General features: G+C 46.6%; 1 protein-coding gene across 17 annotated transcripts in view; it reads left to right on the forward strand.

Annotated features, from left to right (window-relative positions):
- The window catches only part of LOC8037831 (plasma membrane calcium-transporting ATPase 3), a 393,495-nt gene that overhangs the window by 211,628 nt on the left and 154,089 nt on the right, over positions 1-27,778 (forward strand). For 9 of the 17 annotated variants that reach the window (XM_042291867.1, XM_042291869.1, XM_042291870.1 and 6 more), the window contains exon 1: positions 25,868-26,204. The exons of the other annotated variants lie outside the window; for them this stretch is intronic. The gene's annotated coding sequence lies outside the window, so the exon portion shown is untranslated. Of the gene's footprint in view, positions 1-25,867; positions 26,205-27,778 lie in introns of those variants that run through there. 17 annotated transcript variants of the gene reach the window in all.

Raw genomic sequence — 27,778 nt, forward strand, 5'->3', positions numbered from 1 at the left:
CAGGTTGGAAACAAGCGCTTCGTCAGCGCTCGGCTTCGAGTCAAGTATGAGCCGAACGTTGACGCAATCGCAGTGTCCAACCTCTGGCCAGCGTTGGCCCTCGCTTGTGACGCAAAAATATTCGCGCTACGGCCTTGTCTTCTGGGTAGTGTAGCTCGGGCATTCGTAGCACGTCGGAAAGCGCCTGGCGGGGTCAAGTGGAGCAGCCGGCATGCCTTCACAATTTGCAGCCAGAAAAGTCCAACATAGTCGATACCACCTAGAAGACAAGGCCTTGCGGCTGTCCTTTTCCCAAAACGTCATCACTTGTGGATCAACGCAGCGCCGCCAATGTGGAACTCAAGTTATTTTGCTTTTTTTGCAGGGCTCGTGGTTACGTCGGAATGCCGAGCTCTAATTGGTTCTGACCGAAGGATAGTGGGTAGACCTCAAAGCAAGCCGCCTTGAAGTCTACCCGCTATCCTTCAATCACAGCTCGGCGTTCTGACGTCACTACAACCCCTGCCAAAAGAAGCAGACGAACTTGCCTTCCGCATGGCTCGCGTCAGCATCGTCGCCAGCACGCCTTGCAGCGCCACAGAACGAGCGCGACGTTATCACGCGCGGCGACGGCAAGACGGGCGGCGTCTGCCGCTTTGGGGGCGACCGTCGCCGAGCGTCGGCGCGTTTGCCACTTGAGGCGGGTCGGGCGTTCACTAAAGATGACGTCATCATCGTCTTCTAAGGGGCCTTGGCTAAACACACCATGTATGTAGAACGCGAGGAACGAGTGCGACGACACGCGGGGGTTTGTTTTAGCAGGATGCGTGCACAAACAGATGAGCCCCCTTTCAAGAAGCGGTGTTGAGACGAGGACACCCGTACGCTCACGTCATCTACCGCCGTAGTTTCGGAACCCTAAAACTATTGTTGGAGCTTTTTTTTTCTTTTTCGTCTTCTTGGTTGACGGACGCTGTACACGATTGTTCCATCGAGCTGGAAGCTCTTCGAGCTGTGCCAAGCGTATGCGGAGAGTCGTGTTTTGAACGCCTGACGGACATCTCGTCCATGCTTACACTGGTCGCTTTTTTTTTTTCTTCCTTTCTTTTTACATTTACGCCTTCTTCGCGAATCCCTTTTTGACATCTGAAAGGGATGGACGGAAGAGGACGGGGGAGAGAGACGACCGAAAGTGAAGACACGAGAAACTTGCTCGAAGGAAGGCAGGCTGCTGGGATGATTTGTCTGAACGGAAATCGATGCGAGATGAATAGAAGAGGGAAAGGGAGAGAGAAAAAAATGGGATGGGAAAACGTGGAAGAGGAAGCCACCAACAAGAGGAAGGAATACAAACGGCCAGCCAGATTGAACTTAGATAAGACGAGTCGGGTATTCCGACGAGCGAGCGCTTTCTTTTTGCGCGCGCGCCGTTGCATTTAGAGCGCACGCCGCCCTAACCACCGCATTGGAGATTCTTAGGACGACGGGCTTGGATGCCTCTATGTCTCTCTTCCTCACCTCTCTTTTTTTTCCTCGATTTTTTTCCCCACTCTACATTTCTTTTGTCTCGCTTCCCATTTGCGTACCACGCTGATGCTTCCTTTTTTTGCGCGTGTTTGTGCGTTGCTGCTCCGGTCATTGTTGTTGTTTTGACGACCGTTGCACTGCGGGTACGCGGCTATTGCGGTTTTGAATAAAAGTGAAAGAAAGACGCCCGTTTTTTGTTTTTCGTCGATTGACCAACCCGATTTGGGGAAGTTTGGTCCGCCACATTTTAATGAGGATAACTGCACTACGTCTGCACGGCGGAAATCGGGGCCGCGTGCATTAAAATCGCCACCAGACGCCCAAAGACGAGATGCAACCTATTCAGAATGCAAGTTGGTCTGCTTCTTGCACGCGTGGTTGCGATGATGTCAAGATGCCAAGCCCTTATTGGCTGATTAAAAAAAAATAGTGGGTAAACCTCGAGGCATCTAGCCATTGAGGTCTACCCACTATCCTTCCAATCAGAGCCAATCAGAACTCGGCGTCTTTCTGACGTCACCGCCACTCGTGCAAAAGAAGCAGACGACTTTCTCTCCGCATTGGCTTCTTCTCGTATCGTTTTTTCTAAGATATTTTGACAGGGTAAAAAGTCGGGCAAATTCTTTTGTGACGACGATAGATTCTCCACTAGTGTCGCACAACGGGGAATTATACCCAGTTAGGGCACTCTGCAGCTACAGGCACTGACAGCGTAAAAAAAAAGAACAGGGTGTGGCTTATTACGTTCACGCTTCATGATTCGTTCTTCAGCCTTATTATTGGCCGATCTCGTCATTTGATTGGCTGCAAAGCGACAAGAAGACGCCCTGCCTTTCTTTCGACTGTTGAAAGCTGTATATATGGAGAGGTCTACCCGTTTCCTCCGTATATCAGGAAAAACGCCGATAGATATCACAGCGCCAATTCACTCGAGACGATTCGGCATATAAAACTTCCGCAGTAAAAAAAAAAAAAAACTGAATTTTTTTTTGCATGAAAATTTAAGCTTTATATTTTGTAAAGTTAACGCAAATTTGAATAAGATTAGCCATGTGCACTTTTTAGAGACGTCAAATCGAAGGCCACTAGAGTGGGCAGTGTTATTGGGTGATGTTATTTTATCCGTGTCTTCTTGCTCAGCTCATGTTTCCGAATAATTTAGCTCACTTTAAATTATTGACATTCAATTAATTAACCAAGCTTTATGCGGTGTACGCGCATATATTATGTATGAAAAGTATCTCGCACAAATTTTTCACATTCTAAAAATTATGCATTATGGTTTTACTCTTTTTTAAAGGGATACTGAACCAAGGAATTTGGTGTCCATAATAAGTGGCGCACGTTCTTTCCACGAGCCAGCAGCCGCCGGTGTGCGCGAGCACAGGCAACAAAAATGACGTCACAGACCTCCATTCGTGGTTGAGATGACAGTGAAATGTATGGGCTTCGGACCAAAGGAGAATGAAGACAAGTTTTTCATCTACACAGTGGTGCCTGGTGTAAAAAGTAAGCGATGAATTGGTCTAACAAGCACGTAGCTTTCACTTGTAGAGATGAAAAGCCTGTCTTTATTCTCCTTTAGTCCGAAGCCCATGCATTTCACTGTCATCTCAACCGCGAATGGAGGTCCGTGACGTCATGTTTGTTGCGTGTGCTCGCGCACACCGGCGGCTGCTGGCTCGTGGAAAGAACGTGCGCCACTTATTATGGACACCAAATTCCTTGGTTCAGTATCCCTTTAAACTCTGGTCACTACTGACACGACCATTGCCTCGAGCGCAATGGCGAATTCTTATATTTCGTGTAATTCTCGTCAACACCAGATTGCGATTTGGTATTTTATTAAGAACTATTTTGCATTCACTCTTACCCCCCTCCCCTTTTACGCGCATTTCCTTTCCTACCACTTGTCGTGCAGCAAGAGTAAGTCGCTTGGTCGCATGTTACTGAACCTCTATCGACAGACCTGCAACCTTAATGCGTTTCTAGATGCCACGTGACGATGTTCGCGACTCCATTACAATACTCCTGCGCGCTCTCGAACAGAGAATTCTCAGACTATGCGGGTAGAAATTGAGGGAGAGGAGGAGACCAGAGGGACGCCAGAACGCCGAGCTCTGACTGGAATGAATAGGGGGTAGACGGGAAGCTATGGCTGCCTTTGTATCTACTCATTCTTCGAAGGCGTTCGAACGCGAGCGCCTAACACCTCTCCGCCATTCTGAACCTGTCACTTACTATAGACCCATATAAAGTCGTAATTTCCTCTTAGCGATGTTGCATCGTTTAAAGTCTATAACGGAAAGCAATAAATTAAGAAACCGAGCCTACGGAAGAGGTGATGATTTGTCTGCAAAAAGGGAGCACACGAATGATACTTTTTTTTAATAATTCGTTGCTGCTGTTGCGCAGTTGCTTCGATCGTCGAAGGACCCTTAAATGAGGCTCCTATTATATATATTTAGTTACTCTGATATCAGAACAGGGGTCTCCAAAGCTTGTGGATAAGGGGCCGGAAAAGAGATTTGTCGCAGTCTTGAGGTCTGGAGAAAAAAAAAGAGTAATTATAAACGAGAAATAAAAACTAAATTAATTAACCTAGATAAACATTTAAACTCGGAAATGAAAGATGGAGTAAGTATTACGAAAGACTTAAGGCACTTCAACTTGAAATTTAATATTTAGCTCATTATGACTTTACACGACAATTGTGGCCAAGAAAACTCCCCGCGTATAAATCAAAGCGCATAGGAATTAGCCAGATTCGCGCAGTGCAAAGTACTAATGAGAATGATAAAACTGGTGCTGACAATGTGCAATAGTTATGACAGAAAATACTAAGCACACTGTACAGTGCATGATAACGCAAAGAAATTTATATAGTATCACAGATATGAAGCCGTCAACCAACACCGGTACATATTAAAAAAAGAACAAGAAATACGCGGAGACGACGGACGAAGAACGGGACAAGCACAGGACGTCTCACGTTTTGTGTTTGTCTCCTTCTTCGTTTTTCGTCCGTCGTGTCCGGTTTATCAAAAATTTCGTAACATACACCAGCTCGCTTGTCTACTCACCCTGTCTTCAACCAAGAATGGCGATGCTGATGATGACAATGTTAAAATAATAATATGGGTAGAGGAGGGCCAACATTATGATGCAGGTTCATGGTAATAAAACCCGAGACTCAGGAACACAGAAGGGGACGAACACAACACAACGTCTCGGGTTTTATTACCATGAATCATCACCAGCTCGCTTGTTTTTTTAAGTATTATTGCGATGATACAGTTTATTTTTCTTGTATCTTCATTCGCGCATCTGTAGCGCGTCGCGGCGCCATTTCTTTAGGCGCACTTCTTTTTGCACGGGTTGCAGCGGGTCTGCTGAAATGGGCCGCGGGCCCAGCTTCATTGGAAGGACCACGATCAGCCGCGGGCCGGTCGGAGGGCTTCCGCGTGTCGGATCTGGCCTGCGCGTCGAGGTTTGGAGACCCATGATCTAGAAAGAAGGAAAGAAGCTAAGGATATTGTCCTACTTAATGGACATGAATAGCGCTCGCGCTGTTTCTCTAGTTCAGAACCACAAGCGGGTTACTATCTAAATGGTCCTATCGAGAAAATGAAACCCTCTTTTGGGACCCTTGTAAAACGATATATACATCGCAAAATGTTCAAACTCCATATGAATGTGGCGCTAGTGGTGGTCATAGATTTCGAAAGTTTCAATACATGACATTACGTGAATTAAAAAAAAATATATATAGAAGAGGAAAACAAAGTTGTTCTTTGAGATGAGTTGCTCGTAGTCCTGGTATTAATTGAACCAAGAAGTGGCACTGTGGGTACCTATGGAATTTATGACAGCGAAAAAAAAATATTGTCAGCGAGAATTACATTTTTGTATTCATTCAAGCTTCATTGAGCGAAATAAATACTACTGTCTCCAAGTACCACTTTTTACTTAGTCTAATGTTACGCCTACATTCAAAATAAAAATTATAATAATTTGTTTTTGAAAGGTGCTTCGATGCCCCAAGAACTCTTTCAGCTCGTGAAGAACAGTTTGGATGGATGGATGGATGAATACGGCTGAGCCCTTTGGATCGGGCGGTAGCTTACGCCACCTAGCCATTTTGTTTTACCATTTAAGCTTAGAATATTTAAATGTGAAATCTATATTCACTCCGCAGTGCAAAGAAAGTGAGGCTATGAAACCCCCTTGCCATCAGTGAATAAGAAAATACCTAGTTTTCTCTCGATTTCTGCCACCATTCACTTAATCTTTGCTTGGTAATCTCTACAGTCTTGAAATCCACTCTCCCTTCGCTGTCTCTAAAACCCAATGACTTTATTAAATCTAGGTTGTCTTCGGTAGGCATAGGGTGAAGCCCTTTACAGTAGAGTATCAAGTGCTCAGCCGTCTCGTCCTCCTCTCCACAAGCAGTGCACACTGTATCAATTTCCTGGTACTTCACTCTGTATGTTCTGGTTCGCAGAACACCCGTTCTTGCCTCAAACAGCAATGAGCTTCCCCTAGAATTGTCATAAATGCTTTCTTTGGCAATAACTCTTTTGTTTAATCTATAGCTTTCCAGAGCCGTCTTTGTCTGCATTCCATCTAGCCACCGATCTCTTTCTGTGGCCTTAACTTTCTTCTTAACTGAGACTTGCTCTTCCGTATCTTCGCTATAGCCCAAAAACTTTCCTCTTAATTTCCTGGTGCGCTGTCTCCACTTTGTGTCTACACTCCTCATGTATAAATAGCTGAAAACCTTTCGTGCCCATTGCTCCCCGTCCATTTGCCTCAACCTATCCTCAAATTCTACCTTGCTCACCGCTTCCCTGCTCTCAAATGATGCCCATCCCATGTCTCCTTGTACTCCCTGGTTTGGCGTTTTGCAATGTGCCCCCAAAGCCAGCCTACCTACTCCGCGCTGTTTTATTTCTAGCCTCGCATGCACTTCGGATTTCATGCATAGCTCTGCGTTTCCAAAAGTCAAGCCAGGCACCATGACCCCTTTCCAAATCTCTCTCACCACCTCATACCTGTTGTAATTCCAAAGTGCTCTATTTTTCATTACAGCTGCATTTCTGTTGCCCTTACCTATAATATACTTTTCATGGTCTCTGAGATATTCTGCACCATCACTTATCCATACTCCTAGATACTTGTATTTACTAGCTCTCTCAACTGTAATATTCTGTATCTTCAGCCTCTCAACTTCATCCTCGTTAAAAATCATGACTGCCGATTTTTCGCTACTGAATTCTAAACCTAATTCCTCTCCTTCCCTACCACAGATGCTCATTAATTCCTGCAACTCTGTCCTGTTGTTAGCCATTAGTACAATATCATCCGCATACATCAATCCCGGTAAAGATTGCTGAATTTTTTGGCCTAGCTTACTGTAAGAAAGGTTGAACCCAAGCCCACTCTTCTCTAGTCTATCCTCCAATCCTCTCAGATACAACATAAACAGCAAAGGCGATAACGGGCACCCCTGCCTAAGGCCTCGTCTTATCTCTATTTTCCCTGTCGCCTTTCCTTCCCATGTTATAATCACCTTGTTATCTTTGTAAATGTTCCTTAATAGTGCTGTTAGTCCTTCATCTAGGTTTAAGTTCTCCATTATGTCCCAAAGGTTTCTTTGGTTCACATTGTCATAGGCACCCTTGATATCCAGAAATGCCAGCCAGAGCTGTCTGTTTTCTTTTTGCGCTATTTCTATACACTGTGTTAGAGAAAATAAATTGTCCTCCAACCTTCTTTGTTTTCGAAACCCGTTCTGTAACTCGCCCAGTATGCCCTCGCAATCTACCCATCCCTCCAGTCTGTTCTTTATAATCTGCATTACCAACCTGTAAATAACCGGTGTCACGGTTATAGGACGATAATTCCTAATATCAGATTTATCTCCCTTCCCCTTATATATCATACTCATCCTACTAAGCCTCCATTCATCTGGAATATTTCCTTTTGTTATCATGGTACTCACTACCTCCCTTAGTTTTGCCTTAGATTTAGGACCCAAATTCTTCACCAGCTTGATAGGGATACCATCTGTGCCTGTCGACGTGCCACTAGGGACTCTTCGTTCCGCCTTTTCCCATTCTCTTTGTCCAAAATCCGCGATGTCACAAACTGGACTGCTACTTCCTTCGGTTCTCCTATCTTCCACATGTACCCGTTCCCGAAATTTCTCCTCCATCACTGCTCCTATATATTGTATCGCATCATCTCCCTCTAATTGATCTCCCTGATGCGAGAGTATGAACCTTTGTCTAGCTTGCGTTGTTTCACCGAGTGAGTTCAAGTGCTCCCAAAACTTCTTGGCAGCATTTCTATCTTTCTTACTTACATTACTCATCCATTCCTCACCCTTTCTCTGAATTTTCGCATTGATCAAACTGGATGCCTCTCGGCGACATGTTATAAAATTGTCCCATTTTCTTTTCACTTCCGTTTCGGACTCCCCACTACGCTTGGAATACCTGTGTTCTCTAGAGGCTTCCTGACGTTTCTGTATCGCTTGCTTCACTTCTTTGTCCCACCAACTTTTTGGACTATGTCCTTGCTTCCCCTTTCGTTTACTCTTAACTTTGTCTAGTTCTAGAGCAAAAAGCCTAGTTAGGCTCTCATAGGTCCAATCTGTATGCCGTTGCCCTGAAACTGCTGCCTCTATTCTTTCAACAACTTTTTTCAACTCTTTGTCGCTGCAGAAAGTTTGCTTTGAATTATGTTGTCTAGTTTCAGCATTTACTTCTCTGGCAAAATTCAGCTTAATACGTTTGTGATCACTACCAAGACTTTTGGAACCTTCTTCATCTATTTTCATTACTTGTAACTTACCATATATTTTGTGTGACATGAGTACGTAATCTATAGTTGAATGCAAATTGCCAGTTTCCCAAGTTATGTGCCCGTCACACTTCTGACTGGTATTACATAAAACTAAGTCATGTTTTTCCACCAGTTCTAGTAATATGCTTCCAGTTGAGTCCGTATACCCATCCAGACCCTCAATATGGGCATTCATGTCTCCCATAATAATTATTTCGGAGCCTTCCCCTAGTTCACTAATGTCTCTTGATATGCAATCAATCATTTTTCTGTTTTCCTCTTTAGCACCTGTCCCTGTCCATAAGTAAACCACTCCAAGGACTGTTGATTCCCCAGCAACTTTTCCTTTCAGCCACAAATGTTCGGCGCACTCCTTTCCGATCCTTTGAAAGTTCATATTCTTCTTAATAAATGCTCCAATTCCACCTCCCTTCCTCGTTCCCTCCATTCTGGTGCATTCTTCCCACACATAGTCAGGGTTGCAAGGTGGCTGCTCCATGTCTCTGAGATGTGTTTCCACAAACCCATACACCATTAAATCCTCCTTTCTTAGTTGCTCCTCTACCTCTTCCCATTTTAACCTATTTCTACCACCCTGCATGTTAATATATCCAATGTCTGATTGTGCTGTTTTTTTATACCTGTTCTTACGTTTTCTCCTCTTTTTAACCCTGGGTGCCTCTCCTGACTTCGTTGGGTTTTCAATTACTTCAGTGCCCCCAGGGCCCTCGGTCCCCCCAAAAAAGCAGTCACCGTGCGGCCCATCCTATCCCCCACCCTGTAACCCGTGGCCTCACTGTAGTGAATGCCATCTGCAAAAGGGCGGGAGCCAGCCTCGTACACTTCTCTGTTTACTTCCATTACGTCGTACCGAAGCTGTCGACTCATACCCTTAATTACTCCGTTAGCTTCGACAACCCTCCTCTCCGTTAACCCGGACTGCCCCCGAACTTCTGGAATGGTGCACACAACCACATGCACATTCTCAGACACGTCCCTCAGCTTACGTATTCCCACGTTTAGCTGCTTTCCGAGGTTCTGGCTCCTACCCTTCAGCACATCATTAAGCCCCGCGTGAACTATTACTAGGTTCCTTCCCTCCCGGTTATCCCACACCCCCTCACGTGCTGCGGTCATAGCATCCACCATACACTTCCCTGGCTGGACCTCTACGGTTACCCTCTGGTCTCCCTTCACCCTGTTATGTACACCCCTCCTAACCCGTGCTACGTTAGAGCTCCCCACTACCAGTACCCTAGATCCCCCTGGTGCCTGCGCGCCTTTGTCCTGCGACTTATCTCCTGTCACCTGACTGCCCGACGCCTGCTGCTCGAAGGCGCCATTGAGCTGAGGTTCAATCAGCTCTCCAGCGTCGTCGAGCCCGCCTGCCAACAGGCCGGACTCCCGACCACCAGGGACCCCAGCCTGCAGACTGGTGGTTCGTCCCGCTAGAACTGACACTTCCTCCTTTCTTCCCTCGCTTCTCTCACTCGCTCGAATTACCCCTTCCAGGCGCTCTACCCTACTGTCACACTCCCTCTTACGCTCCTCTAAACCCGCCTCCCATACTTCCCCCAGCTCTTCCGCCTGCTTCTCGAGGCCGACCCGCTGCTCCCTCTCATGATTAAGCTGCCTAGTCAGCTCCTCTACCTGGGCCTCGAGACCCACCCGCTTCTCTCCTTCTGCCTTAAGCTGGGCCTCAATCTCCCGAACTCTACCCTCCCATTCCCCAGTTACCTGCTGAAGCTTCACACAAAGCCAACACTCGAAACTCACCCCCGCCGCCTCCTCCAGGCTCCCGAAACCTGTCTCCTCCAGGTAACACCACCTCCCACACCCCTCGCACTGCACCAACTCGTCCCCACCCTTGTCATGCCGACCCAAATCTAGACCCATGTCTAGACCGGGAACAAACCGTCCCTTCCCGCCAAAAATTCAAACAGAGCCTACTTTGCGAAACTAACGTTAACTGCTGCTGTTCAAACCTAATACTGCTACCGCATAGTCACTTCCAATCAACTCTCAAAAAAAAAGAGAGAGAAAAGAAGAAAAACTGGCACTTAGCTTCGGATGCTCGAGGAGAACCAGGAAACACGTCCGCTCACCGCAATCCGCAATCCAATCTCAACCAGTTTCAATCAGTTTCGCCTCAACCACTATCTCCCCCTGGCGCCCTAGAAAGGCAACTGGGTGACGAAGAACTCTTTCGCATAAAAAAAGAGCTTAAAAGAACTCCTTATAGGTTTTTTCACAAAAAAAACTCATTCAGGGGGTGCTTCAAAGACTTTTTAGGGTGCAAACTATGTGCAAGTCGAAGAACTTCTAAGAGTACTTTTACGACCAGATTTTTTTAGGGTATATAGGTGGACGTCGTCTAATAGAAACAGTTCGTTTTCTGTTTTATTTTTCGATTTAAGTAACGTCATGTTCTCAAACTTCAGCATCCTTTCCATCATGATTGGCGTCACAGTCACATGTAGTTTCAGCTTTCTGCAATGCGTAGCTTTTTTTTTTATGCCGGATGATAAACACAGTTTAATTTTCTCGGTCGGACCCTGCACACCACAGGTTTTGACCCGGGAGACAAACATCGTTTCGTAACAGCACTAGTATAGCGACTCCCGTGTCGCATTTATTTGTCAAATTTTAACGACACGCAAAGTCAATAGTGTTCCTATATCAGATTGAGGGTAGTTTCGTTGAGTGATGACAATCTTTCATTCACAGTCTTTCATTATTCTTTTGATCGACCGTCAAAAAGGAAAAACTAAAGTGCTGGACGCAGAGAGGAGACGTGCGGGGAATATAGAGTGCCACTTTAGCCTGAGCATATTTTCGCGTGACTCCTTTCTATTCACCCGTCCTGCGCTTTCATGGAAAAACCTTTGTGATGTCCCTCATCTTTCCCAGGCGTCGTTGAGTGCTAACGTTGTTTCGTTACAGTAGAATTGGTTTATTCGCTTACCCGCACTTAAGGTTATTTATTTTAACTATCCTCTCGATAAATACATTAACGAGGGGAAGTGGGCCATATTTTTTTTTTAAATAAACAGATCAATAATAGATTTTTTAGTCGAAGCAACATAACAGGTTATGTTTGCACTGGAAACGAAACGGCGGATTCAGTCAGGCTGTGTGTGAAGAATAACAAAATGTTTACGAGATTTCCTTTCGAAGTAGACCGTTTTCAAAAGTCCGCGCTATCGCCTGTCCGCCATTGCTTGATCACACACTGTGATCATCTACTGGGTACGAGTGTGACGTCAGCGTTCGGCAAGGACTCGGATCCAATCACGCGCTTCGTGCCCAAGCAATGGCAACCGCCAATGTCGTTTGATGGACTTTTGAAAATGGTTGATTGGGGATACCGGCCTTATTTTGATTTATGCGATAAAAGATGTAGGACGGTGGCTAATGGCAAAGTGCAGTGAGTTTATCGAATATTTTATGAGAAAGACAGGAATGAAAGATACCACGGTGGTGTGATAGTTGGCCAGGACTAAGCCGGCTGAGCGAATTTCGACGGATTCAAAATCGAAGTAATTATCGCGCACGTTTAACCGGAATCCCTCAGGCCAGCAGCATATTCTAATCTTTGGACAGACTATTTTTTCCTACTAGTGTAAACTCAATAAAGTTGACATTGTAAAAAGCGCATATTATAATGCTCGAAACGAAATCAATTTCGAATATTTTAACTCACGTTTAGCGCCGTTAACTCAATATTCGACGTGAAATAGTGTGGAGTTATTCGAACACTAGGGTATTTGGAAACACACCACAACGCGAGAGGTTGACTGTTAACGTGACAATCTCGTGTACTTGCATTTGGGGACGTTTAGTTTCGCTCACCCCTCGTCACGCCACTGTGATATTTGATCAAGGTCGAATTGTGGCAGAACGGTGTCAGAAGTCGGTAAGATGGCATCGCGAGAAAACGGGGAGACGAAAGAACAGATGTGCATTACCAATTTAATAATGTAAATATTAACCAGTATTGATCAAGCACATAACCTTCCTGGAGTGATTTCGTAGTTTTACGATTAGATCGCGAAATACATTCTTATAGCTAAACGCGACTTGTGTCTGATTTGAGATGATGTTACTGCGTGATACTACCCACCTTTTGCTATTATTCTCTGACTTATACTTTAGTTACACTAGCGCTCTCAACTGTCATTCAGCCAACGATCATTGACATCTCCCAACTGTCATTGAGTTCAACTAAGTTGTTCAGTGTTACACAAAGATGAGCGTCAAGGGATATAGTGGAAACCGAAACGAAACCAAAACTGTTGTCACATTATCTTTTTTCTTTAAAATATCGGTGCGAATGAATTATATGCACACTTTTAATTCATTATAAACGCTTAAAATAAAATCAACTTATTTTTCGTCTTCAATCAGAAGGTTTCATACGAATTCAAGCAGGAGAGACACGACGAAAGTCTTACCGGCACCGACATTACAATGGCTGCCCTCGCCGAGCTTTGGCTTCCGCGACGAGCCATGATCACTCTAGCAGCACCTCTTGCCCCGAATTGTACCTTTTCCGACAATATTTGCTCCTACGACACTTTCTAGATGCCCCCCCCCCCCCCCCCCCCAATCTCCCGCAATAGTATAAGGGCTTCGCTGGCGCTAGTCATGGGCAGCGATGCATCTTTCGCTCTATTGGAGTGAAACCCCATCAGTTACATTCCGTTTCACCTTATGTTGTGCCGCAGTGAAGGCTAGAAGCGCGAGCTCGTGGCGTTGGCAGCTGCCCTTAATGCACGAGAGCTTGTACCGCCGAGAAGTACCCTCGAGCTAAGAGCTCGCGCTTGTAGCCTTTCCTGCGCTACATCATAATGTGTTGCACTGCCATGTAACTCCGGCCGATCGTGATTAAGTCAACTGTCGTTGGCTTAATGACAGTTAAGTGCGCTGATGTAACTAGGGTATTAGACGCTCTTTGATGAATTAATTTTGTATTATTATGCTTGTCTTCTTTAATGCCTAGTTTTGTTACACTATGTATTGACGCTTTTTAGTGTAGAGAAAATGTAAGGAACATTTATTAAGGTGTTTCTTCCTTCCAATTTTTGTCTACGACGACCTTATAAAAACTATTTCGCTTTATCCTAAGATTTCGAGCCTAGTTGGTGGCGCTGACTTTAATGAGCTTGACAGGTCCCGTAGAACGAACCATCTCCTGTAACATACTGTTTTTAATTTTAATTGTGACACGTCTATATTGTAACTAAACGTTCAATCTGAAAAGGCACACTTGCTCGGTTTTGTGATCCATTTCATTGAGTGAAACGTAACTTGTCTAACGCTCGCATGTCTGCTTCTGAAGCATCATAATATGCTTGAACCATTTCCAAATGCTTGTTTTTTCCAGACTGTAAAAAATGATTAAAAATAAAAAGTCTCGCGAAAGCAGCATCATAATTATAAATACTGCGGAGCACATTGCGCGGCGTTGTATCGCTTAAAGTCTTACACTTTTATACGTTTAAACGCCGTTTACCCTAGATCCGGGCTTTCCCATAAAGTTTTTTCCCCGTTATATTGGTAAACAGATTACATAGTTGACACGACAGGTGAATTCGTCGACTGATCGAGTCGTTGACTGACGCTGAAATGACATCAGTAGGTTTCCGTTCAAATGAACAGAGTGGTCTCCTTCGAACGGCTTCGCTCAAAAACGTTTTGACAAGTTTACTTTCCCGCAGAACACGGAAACAGCCAATCATAGTAGATAATCCAAAGATGCCTGCGAATGACGAAACTGAAAGTGCAGTTAGATCATAGAAAAAAAGTGATGTGGGCATGATTTTTTACCTGCTGCTTGTCCCTGCAGACATTGCATATCTTTTCAGATCTAATCGTATCCTTGCTCCGTGATTCGCCGAGGTCATTTTATTGCTGACTGTGATTGGCTCTCTCCATGTTTTGCAAGAAAGTAAGCTTATACACATGAACTGACTGTAAGGCCGCAAACGATCTGGTAAATATTAAGCATGAAAAATGAAAACAAAAACGAGACCGCGGGTAAAAACGGCATGTACTGGTACACTAAAATATCTTAATTGTTTAGACATTCTAGTGTATCTGTCTTTTTTACCTGCAGTCTTGGCCTTTTTTTTTTTTCCATACTTCATATACTTTTTTTTTCCTGCGTGTTTGAACTTAACCACATAAGAACTATCGCCTCCCCCGCAGTGCCGACTCTCACGTTCGCTCACGAGGCAGAAGAAGAAAAAGAGAGACGATGATCTCGCTGCGCGGCCCAACGTAGGGGTAGTCTGTACCTACCGGTGAAAGCCGTCTATCCGGGCGTCACTCCGAAGATCGAGCGAGGGCTTGACATTGGTGCCAAAAACAAACAGCGGTGCCTGCCGTCCGGTCGGCTGTCCGGCCATCCGCGCCAGCCGGTCGGTCGGTTTGAACGGGCAGCGGCGGCGTGATGGACGGCGCAGTCACGCTTTTTTGCCGTAGCTTCCCAGCCCAAGTGCGTCGGTCACGACAGCGCCCTAGAGAGCCTAGATATGAGAGAGGGAGCGGCTCAAACCAAGAAGAGCGCTTGCCGTTTAATGGTAGACACCTTCCGCGCAAATTAGTTGCTCACGCACATGCGTGACTTGTCGCGTGGCGAAACGAATAGCGAGTGGAGAGGAGGAGCCAAAGTTTGGAGACACTCGCGTACGACCAACGCTTTGTCCTCATCCTCCCAGCTTGTACTAAAAACGACGATGCCCGTATTAAAAACGCGGCCCGGCTCGAGCAGTTGGAAAGGCTCTAAAATCTAGGCGCACTTACAACTCCCGCGGCAGACTCCCCCTCCTTTTCCCCCCGCACGGCGTAGTATGGGGTATGGGTCCACAGGGATGCGTTTGTAGAGGACGACCGACCCGGCTCCTTCTGTGAATGAGCTCGCGAGCTTAGTCTGTCTGTTATTTTTGTAAAGAGGAAATGAAGAAGGGCATTCGTTTTCACATTGTTGTGCTTTATAATCATACTTTATCCTTCTTTTTTTTTTTTTGCGTGTTTTGACCACCTTGAGTGGTGCGGCTCGTCGCCTGTTTGGAAGTAAAAGCTAGAACACTTCTTCAAAAGACCACGAGAAAATCGCACAATATTTTTAAGATGAAGATAGTTCCACATCGCTTTTTTTTTATATAAAGTACCCTAAGGCTGGCCTCGGGCTGGCATGAGACCGTGTGCGTCCGTCCGTCGCAAATCAGTGGCTAAATCTGGCAAAAAAAAAAAATGAATTGGTGTACATTGATTCAGCTAAGAAAGGACTGACTCAAAAATGGTGTCCTTCTAAGGCTGACCAAAAGCGCCTATCTCGATGTACGTATCGCGACACTGTTAGCGCGAACACGCTCGCAGGTTTACTTTTGATTTTCTCTCATAATGTAAAGGCTTTCATCATAAGTAATAGTGTGGCGGAAGGGCACTGACATGTGCGCAAAAACGTGGTTCTTGCCAATGCCCCCTTGAAGAGGCGAAAAAGTTCCATCGTTGCGTTCGCACTAACAGTGTCGCACAATGAATACGTCTGAAGTTACGCAAGGACACCAAATGCCGTTGCACTGTATCTCCTTCGAAAAAGTCAGAGAGAAAGCGATTTTTTTGTGATAGATTACTTATACCGTATGAGATTTGCTTGTGTTTTGTGAAAAAGATCACGGGCCACACTTGCGGCATGCGGCTTGCGGCATGCGCCGTTTGCCTGACGTCAGGGGACGCCAAGTTTGTCGTTGTTGCAGAAAGGTGAGATTCCCCTGTCGTCCGAAGGATGCTCTGTGCGAAATTTTCGCCTGCCGTGCAGCACAAAACATCTGAACAACGTTAGGCGGCGACTGTGTGACGTAGTGATACCGTGGCAACGCGCAAACTCCACGAGCCGCGCTTTAAATATTAAAACTAGTGTGACTGCAGCCGTTGTCTCGAGCTATCCCAGTCAATCCAGCGCCAAAAGTATGCCATGTGATCTCCTGCTCCGCGAGTCGCTAGGCCCCACCAAAAAAATAACATGATTTCAGCACTGATAGGACTTCGATGTGGCTTGTTGCGTCCGCCTGACATCTCGGCCATTTTCTGGCCCAGCTTGTGTTCGCAAAGCGCACATGCTGCGGCATCGCTCAGCGTGAACGCGCAGTCAATACACCGTTTTATCGTAACTCCGAGCGAAGCCGAACGCAGGAGAACAGTGTTTCTGTAGGGCAACTTGATGCTCCTATTCCACGAACTTGGCCGAACCCAGAACCTCCATCACCTTGCCGTTCGATCTCGGCGACTTCTCACCATCAAAGGGCAGTATAGGTTTATTACACTAACGGTTATCGCGTGCCGTAGCGGCACGCTTGCCACTAGTGTGGCCGTGCCTTAACCCCGTCCCAAGCCGTGTGCATTTAGCTGATAGAGGCTGCGTGTCTGTTCCCTCCTCCCATGCACTCGTACGAGTTGTCGATAAGCGTATCTGAGTGGGTACGGTTAAACGAAGAAACATTAAGCTGATAGCTCAGTCGAAGAAACGTCCCCAGCAAACTCGCTTCACTTTGAACGACCCCCAGTTGTCTATGTAAACTAAGAAAAAAAAAATAGGTGTGTGTGTGTGTGTGTGTGGGTTTACTTTTTTACTTTTTCACATCTGAGGGTAGCGGTATGAACACAACGATGCGTAAGATGTCGATCTAAAAGCGTGCTTACTTCGTACGAGCGAGCATTACACATGGACACGTTTTGAGATAAACAGAGAGAGAAAGAGAGAGAGATTTTATTTCAAATGTCCCTTGGTCCGCGTCGTCGTTGAAGCAAAGAGCTCGTACGTACTCTAACTTTTCGTTCATTAACTCGATAGCCGTTTTCTGAACTGCCGGTTTGAGAGCTTCGGGCATGAACTGCGCGTTTTTCGTGGGCGGGCACATCGGTCCAAAGCAGGCCGCCATTAAACGAATAACCACGTGTCCCTACCAAAATTTGTCATATCGGCAATTCGGTCAATGTAACTGCCGTAATACAATAGTTAAAATACATCTAGAATAGATGTTTCAAGATCCGAAGCTCTTCAGACAGGTAGGATGGTTCACTGGTCAAAATGGCAGTCTCCGAAGGAATTGTCATCGCCATCTGCCGTTTGCGAAACCCTAGTTTTCGTGCATACAGTGTTCACACTTCTACTCCGTTGGACATTACGATGAAGCGCAGAGTGCGCTACGAACCATCGAAGCCAATCCAATGCCGTGTGAGTATCACGTGACCCTTGAGAGGGTCACGTGCGTGATGCGTGGGGCACGCAGTCACGTGATGAGTCCAAAGTCTCGGACTGGCTGGGACGGCTCATAGCTTCCGCTGAGGTCCATCGTGAGGGTAAGCGGATTATAGCATATTTCAATCACACACCGACTCTATGACGTGGCTCTGGATAGCCGCTCGTTATAGGAAATCAATCTCGTCTCCAACGTTAACACTAAGCTGTGGGCTGGCGTAAACACTTTGTATTTCATGTTTCCGCGCGCTAGATGACACGTGACATGTCCCTCATGTCCCGATTAAAGGGAAACACAAGCTCACGTAGCCGCTGGCAGTCTGGTCCGGTCTAGAAACAGTCACGACGCGAAGGCCGCAGTCCAACCTAGCCACACCCCGACGTTCTTGAACTGCCAAAGACTAAAAAGAAAACAAAAATTGGTTTACGCGTTGAAGCAGCCGAGTTAAAACACGCGCGTTCCATCCACCGCATACGTGACACTATGTTCTACAGACATTAAACGACAGGCCCGGCGCGAGGGCGCATGTGCGAGGCTGTTGGGGCGTAGCCTAAACGCCGCGAGACGCAGCGTTCCTTGCTTGAACGGGCGTGGCCGCGTGCGCGTTTGCGGTAATTACAGTAATGAAGTATTTAACCGCGCCCCGTGCCACCGCGCGTTCGCGCCGAAGAGATCCTCGGGGGCTTTTCCGATCCCCGGGGAGGAAAAGAAGGGGAGGATTTAGGGAGAAATGGATGCGTGGAAGACGCCACGATAGAACTCCGTCGGTTGTTCGGAGGAGAGGCAGCACGCGTTAGTGCGGCTGAAGTGCGATTCCCGTCTGGGGAATAGACTTATTCCAAAACTCGAAACGCCTCATCGCGGCGTGAACGCCATGTTATGCATTGTGGGAATCAGTGGGCGGCAAAATCCATCGCGCTTCGCTCCTGGCCTACAGGTTCCCAGAATGCAACGCGCGCGGTGACGGACTGTTGGAAGTAGCCTATTGCACGGTTGAGATTTCGGTGCAAAGACGTGGTTTGCCGACGGATTGGATTGCATTCGTGTGCTGTCTTCGAGTAGTTGCTTTTTTAGTGGTCTGTTTATATGTTTATTTATTTATTCGGTCAGAAGGTCTAGGCTAGCAAAGCAAAAGGCAGATTTGTTCTCCCCCTGTCGAGGTCCTGTTATCCGTGTCTGAAAAGGATCACGAAACAATTTCGCGTTTCTATCACCGTGACGATTCAACAAAAAAAAACGGTATTTCATTAAACGCTCGAAATAAACTGTCAGACAGGTGGTACGTAACTTTTATATGGATATGTTTTCAAAGCGAGAGGTACCTATAGGTACGTACATGGATTTTTGTGTCCCCTCTGTAGTCAAGACAATAAGGAAGGTGTGTAGTGGCTTCGAACCCTGAAAGAAAATAAATAAAATTAAATGAAAGTGCGAGGTCTAAATTTGCGCATAATCCGATCAACTGGGCGCATGTCGTGTACTGTAAACGACGACTTATTTTTCGCGGGCTCAATATTTCGCGACTTAGGTCAAAGCTGTAGTGTTTGAAAAAATCGCGGATTCTAATTTTCGCGACGTGGTTGGATCTTAATATAGATTCCTACGTGTTTACATTTTACCGGAATTGTTCGGGGTGGAGGACCTATTTTTCGCGAAGTGTAGGCGATTCGCGAAATTCACGAAAATTAGGTCCTCGCGAAATTTAAGTCGTTTAATGTACACAGTTGCCTCGCGTGAATCGGCGTGAAACATTTTCTCCGCGCTGCAAGCTGCCGCTAATTTGTTGACCAGAATGCGAGCAACTGGCTATCGAGCGGTGCGTTGTGGTACACCATAAGAAGAAGAAAAGAGGAAAAAATAAATCAGTGTGTTCACCTTTGTGCACAACACGCGAGCAGCAGATCATTGTGAATAGCGGAAGGGTCACAGCGAACGACGAACCTCAGATAATGAATATGCTTAAAACCTAAAATGCGTAAAGAAAAAAAAACAAAAAACAGAGCATGGTGTTTTGCTTGCTTTTTATTCCCGATATAATCGCATTTTGAGCGTCTTCATTCATTTGGAATCCTTCGTTGTTTCTTTTGTAAATTTACGTTTACGAAGAGAAATAGGGTGCACGCGTGGTATCGTCGCGTCATATCACATTGTTACGACCTGAACCTGTCGTAAGAGCTAGCTAGAGTAGCTGAGAAAGGGGAGAGAGGAGGAGTCGGCCTTTTGCGCCGTCTAGTAATTACTATCTACACTACGCTTTGTGCACCGTCAGCGCCACTAGTCAAGGGCCCCTGCACTGGACATGTATTTTCGTGGCAACACGGAGGTGGCTGCTTCGTCAACCCGGATATATATATATATATATATATATATATATATATATATATATATATATATATATATATATATATATATATATATATCACGTTTCTGGTCGAGGAGACTAATGTTTCGCAACTTGAGGAACGGAGGCTCTGGTTCCGTCGCTCGCCGATGGATGGCGACGGTGTGTCCGTGACTGCCTGACCGAGGTGGTGCCCGCAAGGTACCTGTAGGCCCTCTCAATATTCGCCTTCTGCGTGCCGCCACCTTGGTCTGCTGCACTAGGGAACGTGTTCTGAGCATGCGCTATGGTCCTGCCCTAAGGGAAATGGGACACCGCACATGCGTCCTCAGCCCGGTGTTTCGACATCTTTTACTACACTGATACGTGCTGCGGAGGTGCAAAGCCGTGCACACGGGTGAAGACTGATTACGTAACGTGCGAACGTCCAGTCTTCGTCCGTGACGAAAGAACGCTGAACGTGCGAGGTATTTTAAGCACGATTTGCTCGAGTCCTCGTTTAGCTTCGTAGTACTGTGAGCGCTCAAACGTCCTGCAAACACGCTTCTGTGCAAAAAAAAAAATGGGCTACGAAAACTGCTTGCCAATGTCGCCAGCTGCTTTCTTTTGGTTTTTTCTCGGGACTGCGCATCGCATGCTTATGTGCAAAATAATTTCAACCCACCGAGAACAGAAGCGCAGTGTTGGAATTACAGGATTAACAACGAGGCGTCCCCTGCGGCACGCGCTTCAAAACATTCGTCCAAGGGTCAACGTCCTCGAGAAAATGCAATCAAGACCTTCCCGTAAGGAGTATTCGCTGTGGATCTGGGAAGGCTATGTTTCACTAACTCACAGCTCGCGTCGATGACTCCAAATAAATACCTACCGTACGGAAGCAACAATAACAGCTGGCCCTTAATTATGCGCCGCTGCTGGTCAAGCTCAAGTTTCCTGTACACGGACTCTCAAAGAACGATCTTCGTTATTTATTCTTTTTGCGTGATTTTCCTCGGAGAGAAACGAGTACTTGCGTTTCCGTGCAGGTTCTATCGAGAAGCTCGCAGGTAACGGTATTTTTCCTTCGACGTAAAAACAATTTTGTGTATGTGAATTTTGTCTTTCTGTTTTGGTCTTTCTCACGCAAGACAGACAAAACACGAAGACATAGTGGCATGCGTGGTGGCATTGTCTTTTTGTCCCGTCCTATCTTTTGTTCCCTCGCACCCTTGGAGGGCTCTTTTGGCTGCGGCGTCGAATGCGTTGATTGAGACAAACAAGCGACGAGGAGCGAAACAAAAACATGATAGCACGGTGCCACGTACCACTGCTTTCCGATAGCACTAATGCTGGCGGTCGTTATGTCGATTCGTCCTCTAGCTCGCCGTAGAAAACGAGCATCGTGGAGAGCAAGCTTTCTGCGATCGCCGATCTTTCGATTATTTATGCTACGATATTCGTAAGAGCTTTTGTTCGTTATCCTTTTCTTCCAAGCGTCACCGACAATTTATGAAACGCAGGGCCTGACGTACCGTGTTCGCGCTTCTTTCTTTGTGATTCGCTCCTCGGTGTTTTGTTGCGTAGAGGACGCAACCTCATTGGTCGCGGGGCCATAACGCTACGCTCGGGACACGCCACGCCCTGGGTTTCTTAGACTGTCGCTGACTATACGGAACGCAAGTTCGTCTGCTTCTTTTGCAGAGGTTGCACTGGCGTCAGCACGTCGAGCTCTGATTGGCTCCGATTGGAAGGATAGTGGGTAGACCTGAAGGCAGCTTGCTTTGAGGTCTACCCACTATCCCTCCATCAGAGCCAATCAGAGCTCGACGTTTTGACGCCAGTGCAACCCCTGCGCAAAAAGCAGACGAACTTATGCTCCGCATACAGTATTTGGTTTAAAGTAAGTGATAAGTGATTTATTTGCGCAGGCACAAGTGCGTACACGCAGGGCAGAAATCTCGCGCGTGTCAGCTGACTTTTTTTAGCTGGTTCGCGATTGAGTGGGCGGTTTCTAAACTTCCGTTTTATCTTGTGGAAGTATACATATCTGCTTCTGACTGACAGCTGGCCACCTACTACTATCAGCGTGCGGTCTTTCTCCATTGGCATAGTTGGAGTTATATTCGTCGTCTACGAACTTTCTAGGCATCGTTGTTTCGTAAAACGTTTCATATTAGTTTAACGTAGGCAGCAACATCGCAAAAATCACCAGGAAAATAGGAGACAAACTTACAAAAAGACAAACCATCGGCCTTGTTTGTCTGCTTGTGTCTCTCTTCTCCGTTGTCCTGTTTTTTTTTGTTTTTTTTTTCTGCTGTTGTTGATGCTTATTTTGAATCGGGAACTCGGCCAAGCCTCTCCACCCCTGAACAATGTTAGTTTTCTCGTTTGTGTCTAATTCGAGTCAGTTTATATTGCGTTTGAATTCGTACCTTTTTCTATGACATGTTTTTTGTAGCACGCAGTTTCCTGGACTTTACATTACTCGATTTCCGCGTCCCTTGGTTACCCACAGTGGGCACCTGCCTCATTGTGGTGTCTGAAGTCGCATCTGCAGCGAGTTAGTCTGCACTTTGCGGGTCATATACGGCTATTCGCTGGCGACGGAGCGAGGCAAGTAAATTGGTTGAAAATCATACAGACAGTACATTAATAGCCTCTTCCAACTCTTGCATATAGTGAGCTAGAACATAGTCAGGTATAGTGAAATATATTACACGCAAGTAATGTCCGACGTAGTGTACTATACGAAAGAGAAAAATTTTGCCTTCACCACTGTGAAGGCAAAATAAAATAAGTTTAATTCACTCCCGTTGCATACACCCTGAGTAAACGGATAAAAAACGACAAAATTAAGAAAACAATATATAGATCAGGGAAGGTGAAGCGGAGAGTGTGTGCTGAGGCGGAGTGGCCCTTTCTATATTTAGCCAACAAAGCCCACCGGTAAAGAGGCTCCATGAGGATGGGGAGCACGGACGTGTGTGCGGGGACGCGGAGGGGAGAGCAAGGAAGAGGAGAGTCAGGAGACGTCTGGCAATGACGTCATTGGGGAGGAGGACGCAAGCTCTCCACCCTCCGCCCGGAAAAGGTTAAGGTTCGGCGGGGCACCGCTCTCCGAGGTTCGCGAAGGAGCGGCAGAAATTGCCAGGGGAACGAGACTGGGGTGGGTTTAAGAAGCAGCGAGAGGTGTTGGTAAGAGGGGCGCTGACAGCGGCAGAAGTGGCGGCAGTCGCTGCTGCTATGCTTCAGAAAGCCGAGATTGTAAGAGAGGGGACAACTCACACCACGGGGAGCGCTTGCAAGTTTAATGGCGGATGCCTCCCGCGCAGATGTGTCGCGAGTGCGCGTGCGTTGCGTTGTCACGTGGCGAGAAGGAAAGCGGGCGGAGAGGCGTAGACGCTTGCCGACGATGAAGGCTTTCGTCACCTCCTCTCAACTCGTATTGTGAATCCGGTCCATAAAACCACGTAACCCCGATTGAGCAGTGGAAAACACTCTGAAATCTGGGCACACCAATCTTCTGCTTCGAGACACGGCCGCCTGTTCGGCGGATGTGTCTGGCACGTTCTATGTGGTCGTGTCTTTTATTTTTACTTTTTTTTTTATTTTGGGGGGGGGGGGGGGGGGGGTTGTTTTAACTTTTTTTTTTTTTTTTGACGTTCTTAGGAGCCGATGTTGTTGTCGTTTTGCATCTGTTTGTTGAACCTGAGGTGATTCGAACGAAAGTCTGAGTGACGTGGAGTCTGCGAGATTGCCTGTTTGTTCGTTCCAAGTACAGTAAGTGAATTATACGAGAGAGTAAAAGTAGGATCTTTGGCATGGCTTCACCACTGGCGTGCCTCATTCTTTTGTGTGTGCTATGTTGTTGTTGTTTTGTTGCGCTTTAACTTTTGTTGAACCGCAGAGGATACTACGAGCTATCCAAGCGTGTGTCACGTGTCCTTCGAGAGGGCTTGAGGGCTTGAGCGACGCGCGGGGAGCGTGGTCACGTAAGAGGTTCGCAGTTCCGAATAGGCTGGGATGGTGTCCGGTGCATCCGGTGCGATGCATTGTATATGAAACGGAGTATAGCATCGTGTATTCGGAGAAAATGTGTGTGTGTCAGTGGGGGGTTCTCCCTGACAGTCATCCAGCCGTTGCAAATTACGTACGTTATTGTTTTTTTATTTATTTAGTTATCTTTAATTTTTGGAGCGCTTGTTTATTAACTAGAGTGTCCTAATGGTCAAGCTTTAAATTAAAAAAAATAAAGAAACATTAGTGACTTGCGAAATCTTTCGTTTTTATTGTATCAAAGAAGAAACAAAAATATCCTTTTGGCACGAACTTACGAAATGAAAGGGAACAGGAAAAACTTTGCGGGTGTCCAGATTGTTTTAGAACACGATTTACACAACCGGTGCTTGCGTTGTTTGTTGTTGTTTTTTTTTTTTCCCGTGTCTTTTTCGTTTTAGTATTTTTCCGATTCGCGCGCGTTCCTTTAACACACACAAGTCCTCCTCCGAGCACGCTGAACGCGTGTCTGCCCCCGCCCTTTGTTTGGGATCACTTGGCTCTTCAACGAAGCCTCTAGAACAGAAATCCATCTGTCTGAAGGAGGCGCCGAAAAAGTCAGTTGTTCCTCACCCAAAAGATTTTCTTTTGCTTAGACGGCGGCGGCGACTTGCTTTTGTGCGTCACGCAGATTGTTTAGGTATACCCTGTTCCTTTGGGGAGCGCGCGGAGTCCCCGACGTTTTTGTTTTCATTAAACCTAAACCATTCGCCCTATCCCCCCCCCCCCCCCCCCCCCTTTCCCTGTCTGTATAAATACACGTATTCCGGACGCTGAGAGGAACAATACCACCTAGAAGACAAGGCCCACACCTTTTTCTCTCGACTTCATCATCATCATCCTCATCCGCACAGCGCCGCCTATAGCGTGCGTCAGCGTCGCCGCCAGCATGACTCCCAACGTCTTACAACGGGCGCGACGCTAGTGGGCGGCGACGCCAAGACAGAGGACGCGTCTGGCGGGCGCTTTGCGGCGACTCTCGCCCATCTTCGGCGTGTCTTGGTGGCGGGTCGGGCAACCACAAACGGTGACGTCGTGCTCGGGCCTTGCCTTCCTGCTGGTTTTCAGAGGCGCGTTCTTCGCGGAGCGTGTCCCCAAATGCGCCTATATACAAAAAAGAAAAAAATTATTTTTGTCGGCCGGCGTTTTACACCGCGGTGTCACTCCGCGGCCCCCGGTTGTCATGTGCGAAAGTTAGGCTTTGTCCGAAGAAGAGGAAGCAAGGTTGTGGTGGGAGGAGGAGGGAAGCGCAAGGGCCCCTGAAGGGCCGAGGCGTCCAAATAAACGACGGCGGCGGCCCGTCTGGCCACTTCCGGTGACGGAAGACCCCCGTCCTGTCCCTCCGTATTTCTTCCAGCCTCCCTGTTGCCGAGATCGGTGGTCGTTTGGAGATTAATTGTGCTCTACGTCTTCTTGTACAGGAATCTTGTCCCTGGAACGGGGCCAATGAAAACCCTCCCCTTTCCAGTCTACTCCGACGGGCCCTCTGCGCTTCGAACGCCGCTGCGGTTTGCTCGCTTATTTTCACGTGGTTTGCATCTGGAAGATAGGCGCTGTGAATAAAGTCTTCCGCTCGGGGTTCCTTCTCTTTATCACTCTTCTTCGTAGTTTTATTTTCTTCTACTTTTCCGCTTTCGTTTGCATCCAGTTCAGAACTTGGCAGCTGTACTGGTTCAAGCACACCCCCGGAGCACCGGTGCCTTCATTCTTCTTTTCTCTCATCACATCGCTTTTTTTTCCCTTTCAGTCTCCTATTCTTTTCTTCCTTCTTTCTTTCTATCTCCCTTAGCGCCTAAGTGCACCTTCTCACCCACGTGCCTCTTCCTATTCTGCTTCCTTTCTCTTTCGAGATGAGCGCCTAGTCTAGTCGCGCGCTTCAGCTTTGCCCCCGCGGATGGTGTGGTTCGGATGCTCTCTGCCGTCTGCTAGTTGTGGTGTCTTTTTTCCTTCGAGCGGTGCTGTCTGCGTACATCTGCGCGATTTTTTGTACGTTTGATGATTCCTCTTTGGTATGCTGACTTGTCTACCTTGCTGGCCGGTGAAGTTGTTCTAAATTATTTTGGCGGATCTTCGTCGTCTGACTACGTATCTCCGAGCGTGGTCGTTGGTTGTTTCGTCTGCGGTCCGTGCGTACGAATGGATAACGAGCTGCTTCTGACATGTCGGCGCTGGCCAGCTTCCAGTGTGGTTCCGTCGGATGAACGAAGGTGAGACTGCCGTTTATGAGAGCTAAGTTGTATAGCCTGCTGAAATTTTTTTTTTATTGCTATTTTTGTATCATTGAGGTATTTTTGTTCTAATCTCTATAGATATCTGCCGGTTTTCATGCCACATATTGCTTCCTCATTTGTTTCCCAATGTAAAAACTGTTATGGATTCACAAGCCGTTTCAGCGATTACTAGCCTTTAAAGAGCATAGTTTGTGACACAATGTAAAAAGGTTTTCTAACAACAACAAAACGGGCGAGATACGGCAGGTGATGCTCCACATGCTCATCGCCTTATTTTTCCTAAGGAACTCAATCAGTGACCCTTGGCTCGAAGAAAAACGCACTGTAAAACAGTTCCAAGAGTGTCAAGGAGTTCTCAATTCAATTCTATGTTTATATGATAAAGTGAAGAATGTGTGCCCATATTGTGGAACTGGTTACTTCAAACACTGATAGAAGGTATGCCACGAAGTACAATTCTTACACGATGCAAATAAACGATATTTCTGGGGTTTCACTCCCCGCCTAATTTGTTTTCGTTACTTCTTTCCCGGAAACGCGTTTAACTTATGTTGACTGATAGTCTTGCTGGGAACGCTGGTTGCTTACGCAGACCTACTTTGTTTTCGCAGAAACAGTTCGACTTCAACAAACACGTAGGCTATTGCATGAGGTTTTATTACTATATAGGCACGTATACATTGAAACAACGTCATCACTTCGAGATTTACTTTTTATTTTTTATGCCATACTACGCAAACAAGAAACGTTCGTGTCTGACATGAACGACTCATTCCGCTCGTTTCTTCGGGAAGCCCTCGTAGAGCAATCATTTCGCCCGAAGTTTGTTCCACGACGTCGATAATGAACATATACATCGCAAGTTAAGAATCATATTTCTAGTACCCTTCCGTTTTATTGTATGTACGACGCCTCTGCAAATACGCTGCCTAGAACAAAAACTAAGTGCGGAAACGAGGTGGTGTAAATTGAACATAATTGGGAAGAACCCCGAGACCGAGGTAACAAAAGTGACTACGCGCTCGTTCTGTCCCTTACTCTACCCCTGTCTTGGGGTTCGTCGAAAATATACTGCTCGATATGCCCTCCGGATAACTGGCATCGCGATGGCTCGAATGAGACCGTTCCTTCGCCTACTGTATTGGTTTCCGCTGTTGCTCAGTAACAGCGTCTCGCTTTGATCCGCACTCATCACATTATACGCACCCGTGCTTCCAAGGAGCGTCATAATTTTTTTCTAACTTTATTTCGACTTTTTTGATTGCTGACGATCAGCAGAACCTAGATAAACAAAAGGGGGCGCTCCCCATGGAGCGACTCCGGAACACGCGTAACCCTGTCCGATAAAAGCCTGCTCCTCTACTCAGTTGTTGTCACAGGCCGCAACGCAGTGGTAACTCAGGGGTGCCTCAATATACGTGGCTGCTGGAGACAAAGGCGACGGAGAATGAAAGAGAGAAAGAGGATAGGATGAGAGAGCGAGGGTGTAAATCTTAGCTCCTGGTCAATCTGCCTACGCAAACAGCGGGGGCTGTTGCAGGATTGGCCTC

The sequence above is a fragment of the Ixodes scapularis genome, unplaced genomic scaffold (genome assembly GCF_016920785.2).
Source record: "Ixodes scapularis isolate PalLabHiFi unplaced genomic scaffold, ASM1692078v2 PGA_scaffold2__306_contigs__length_199485367, whole genome shotgun sequence".
NCBI classification, from domain to species: domain Eukaryota; kingdom Metazoa; phylum Arthropoda; class Arachnida; order Ixodida; family Ixodidae; genus Ixodes; species Ixodes scapularis.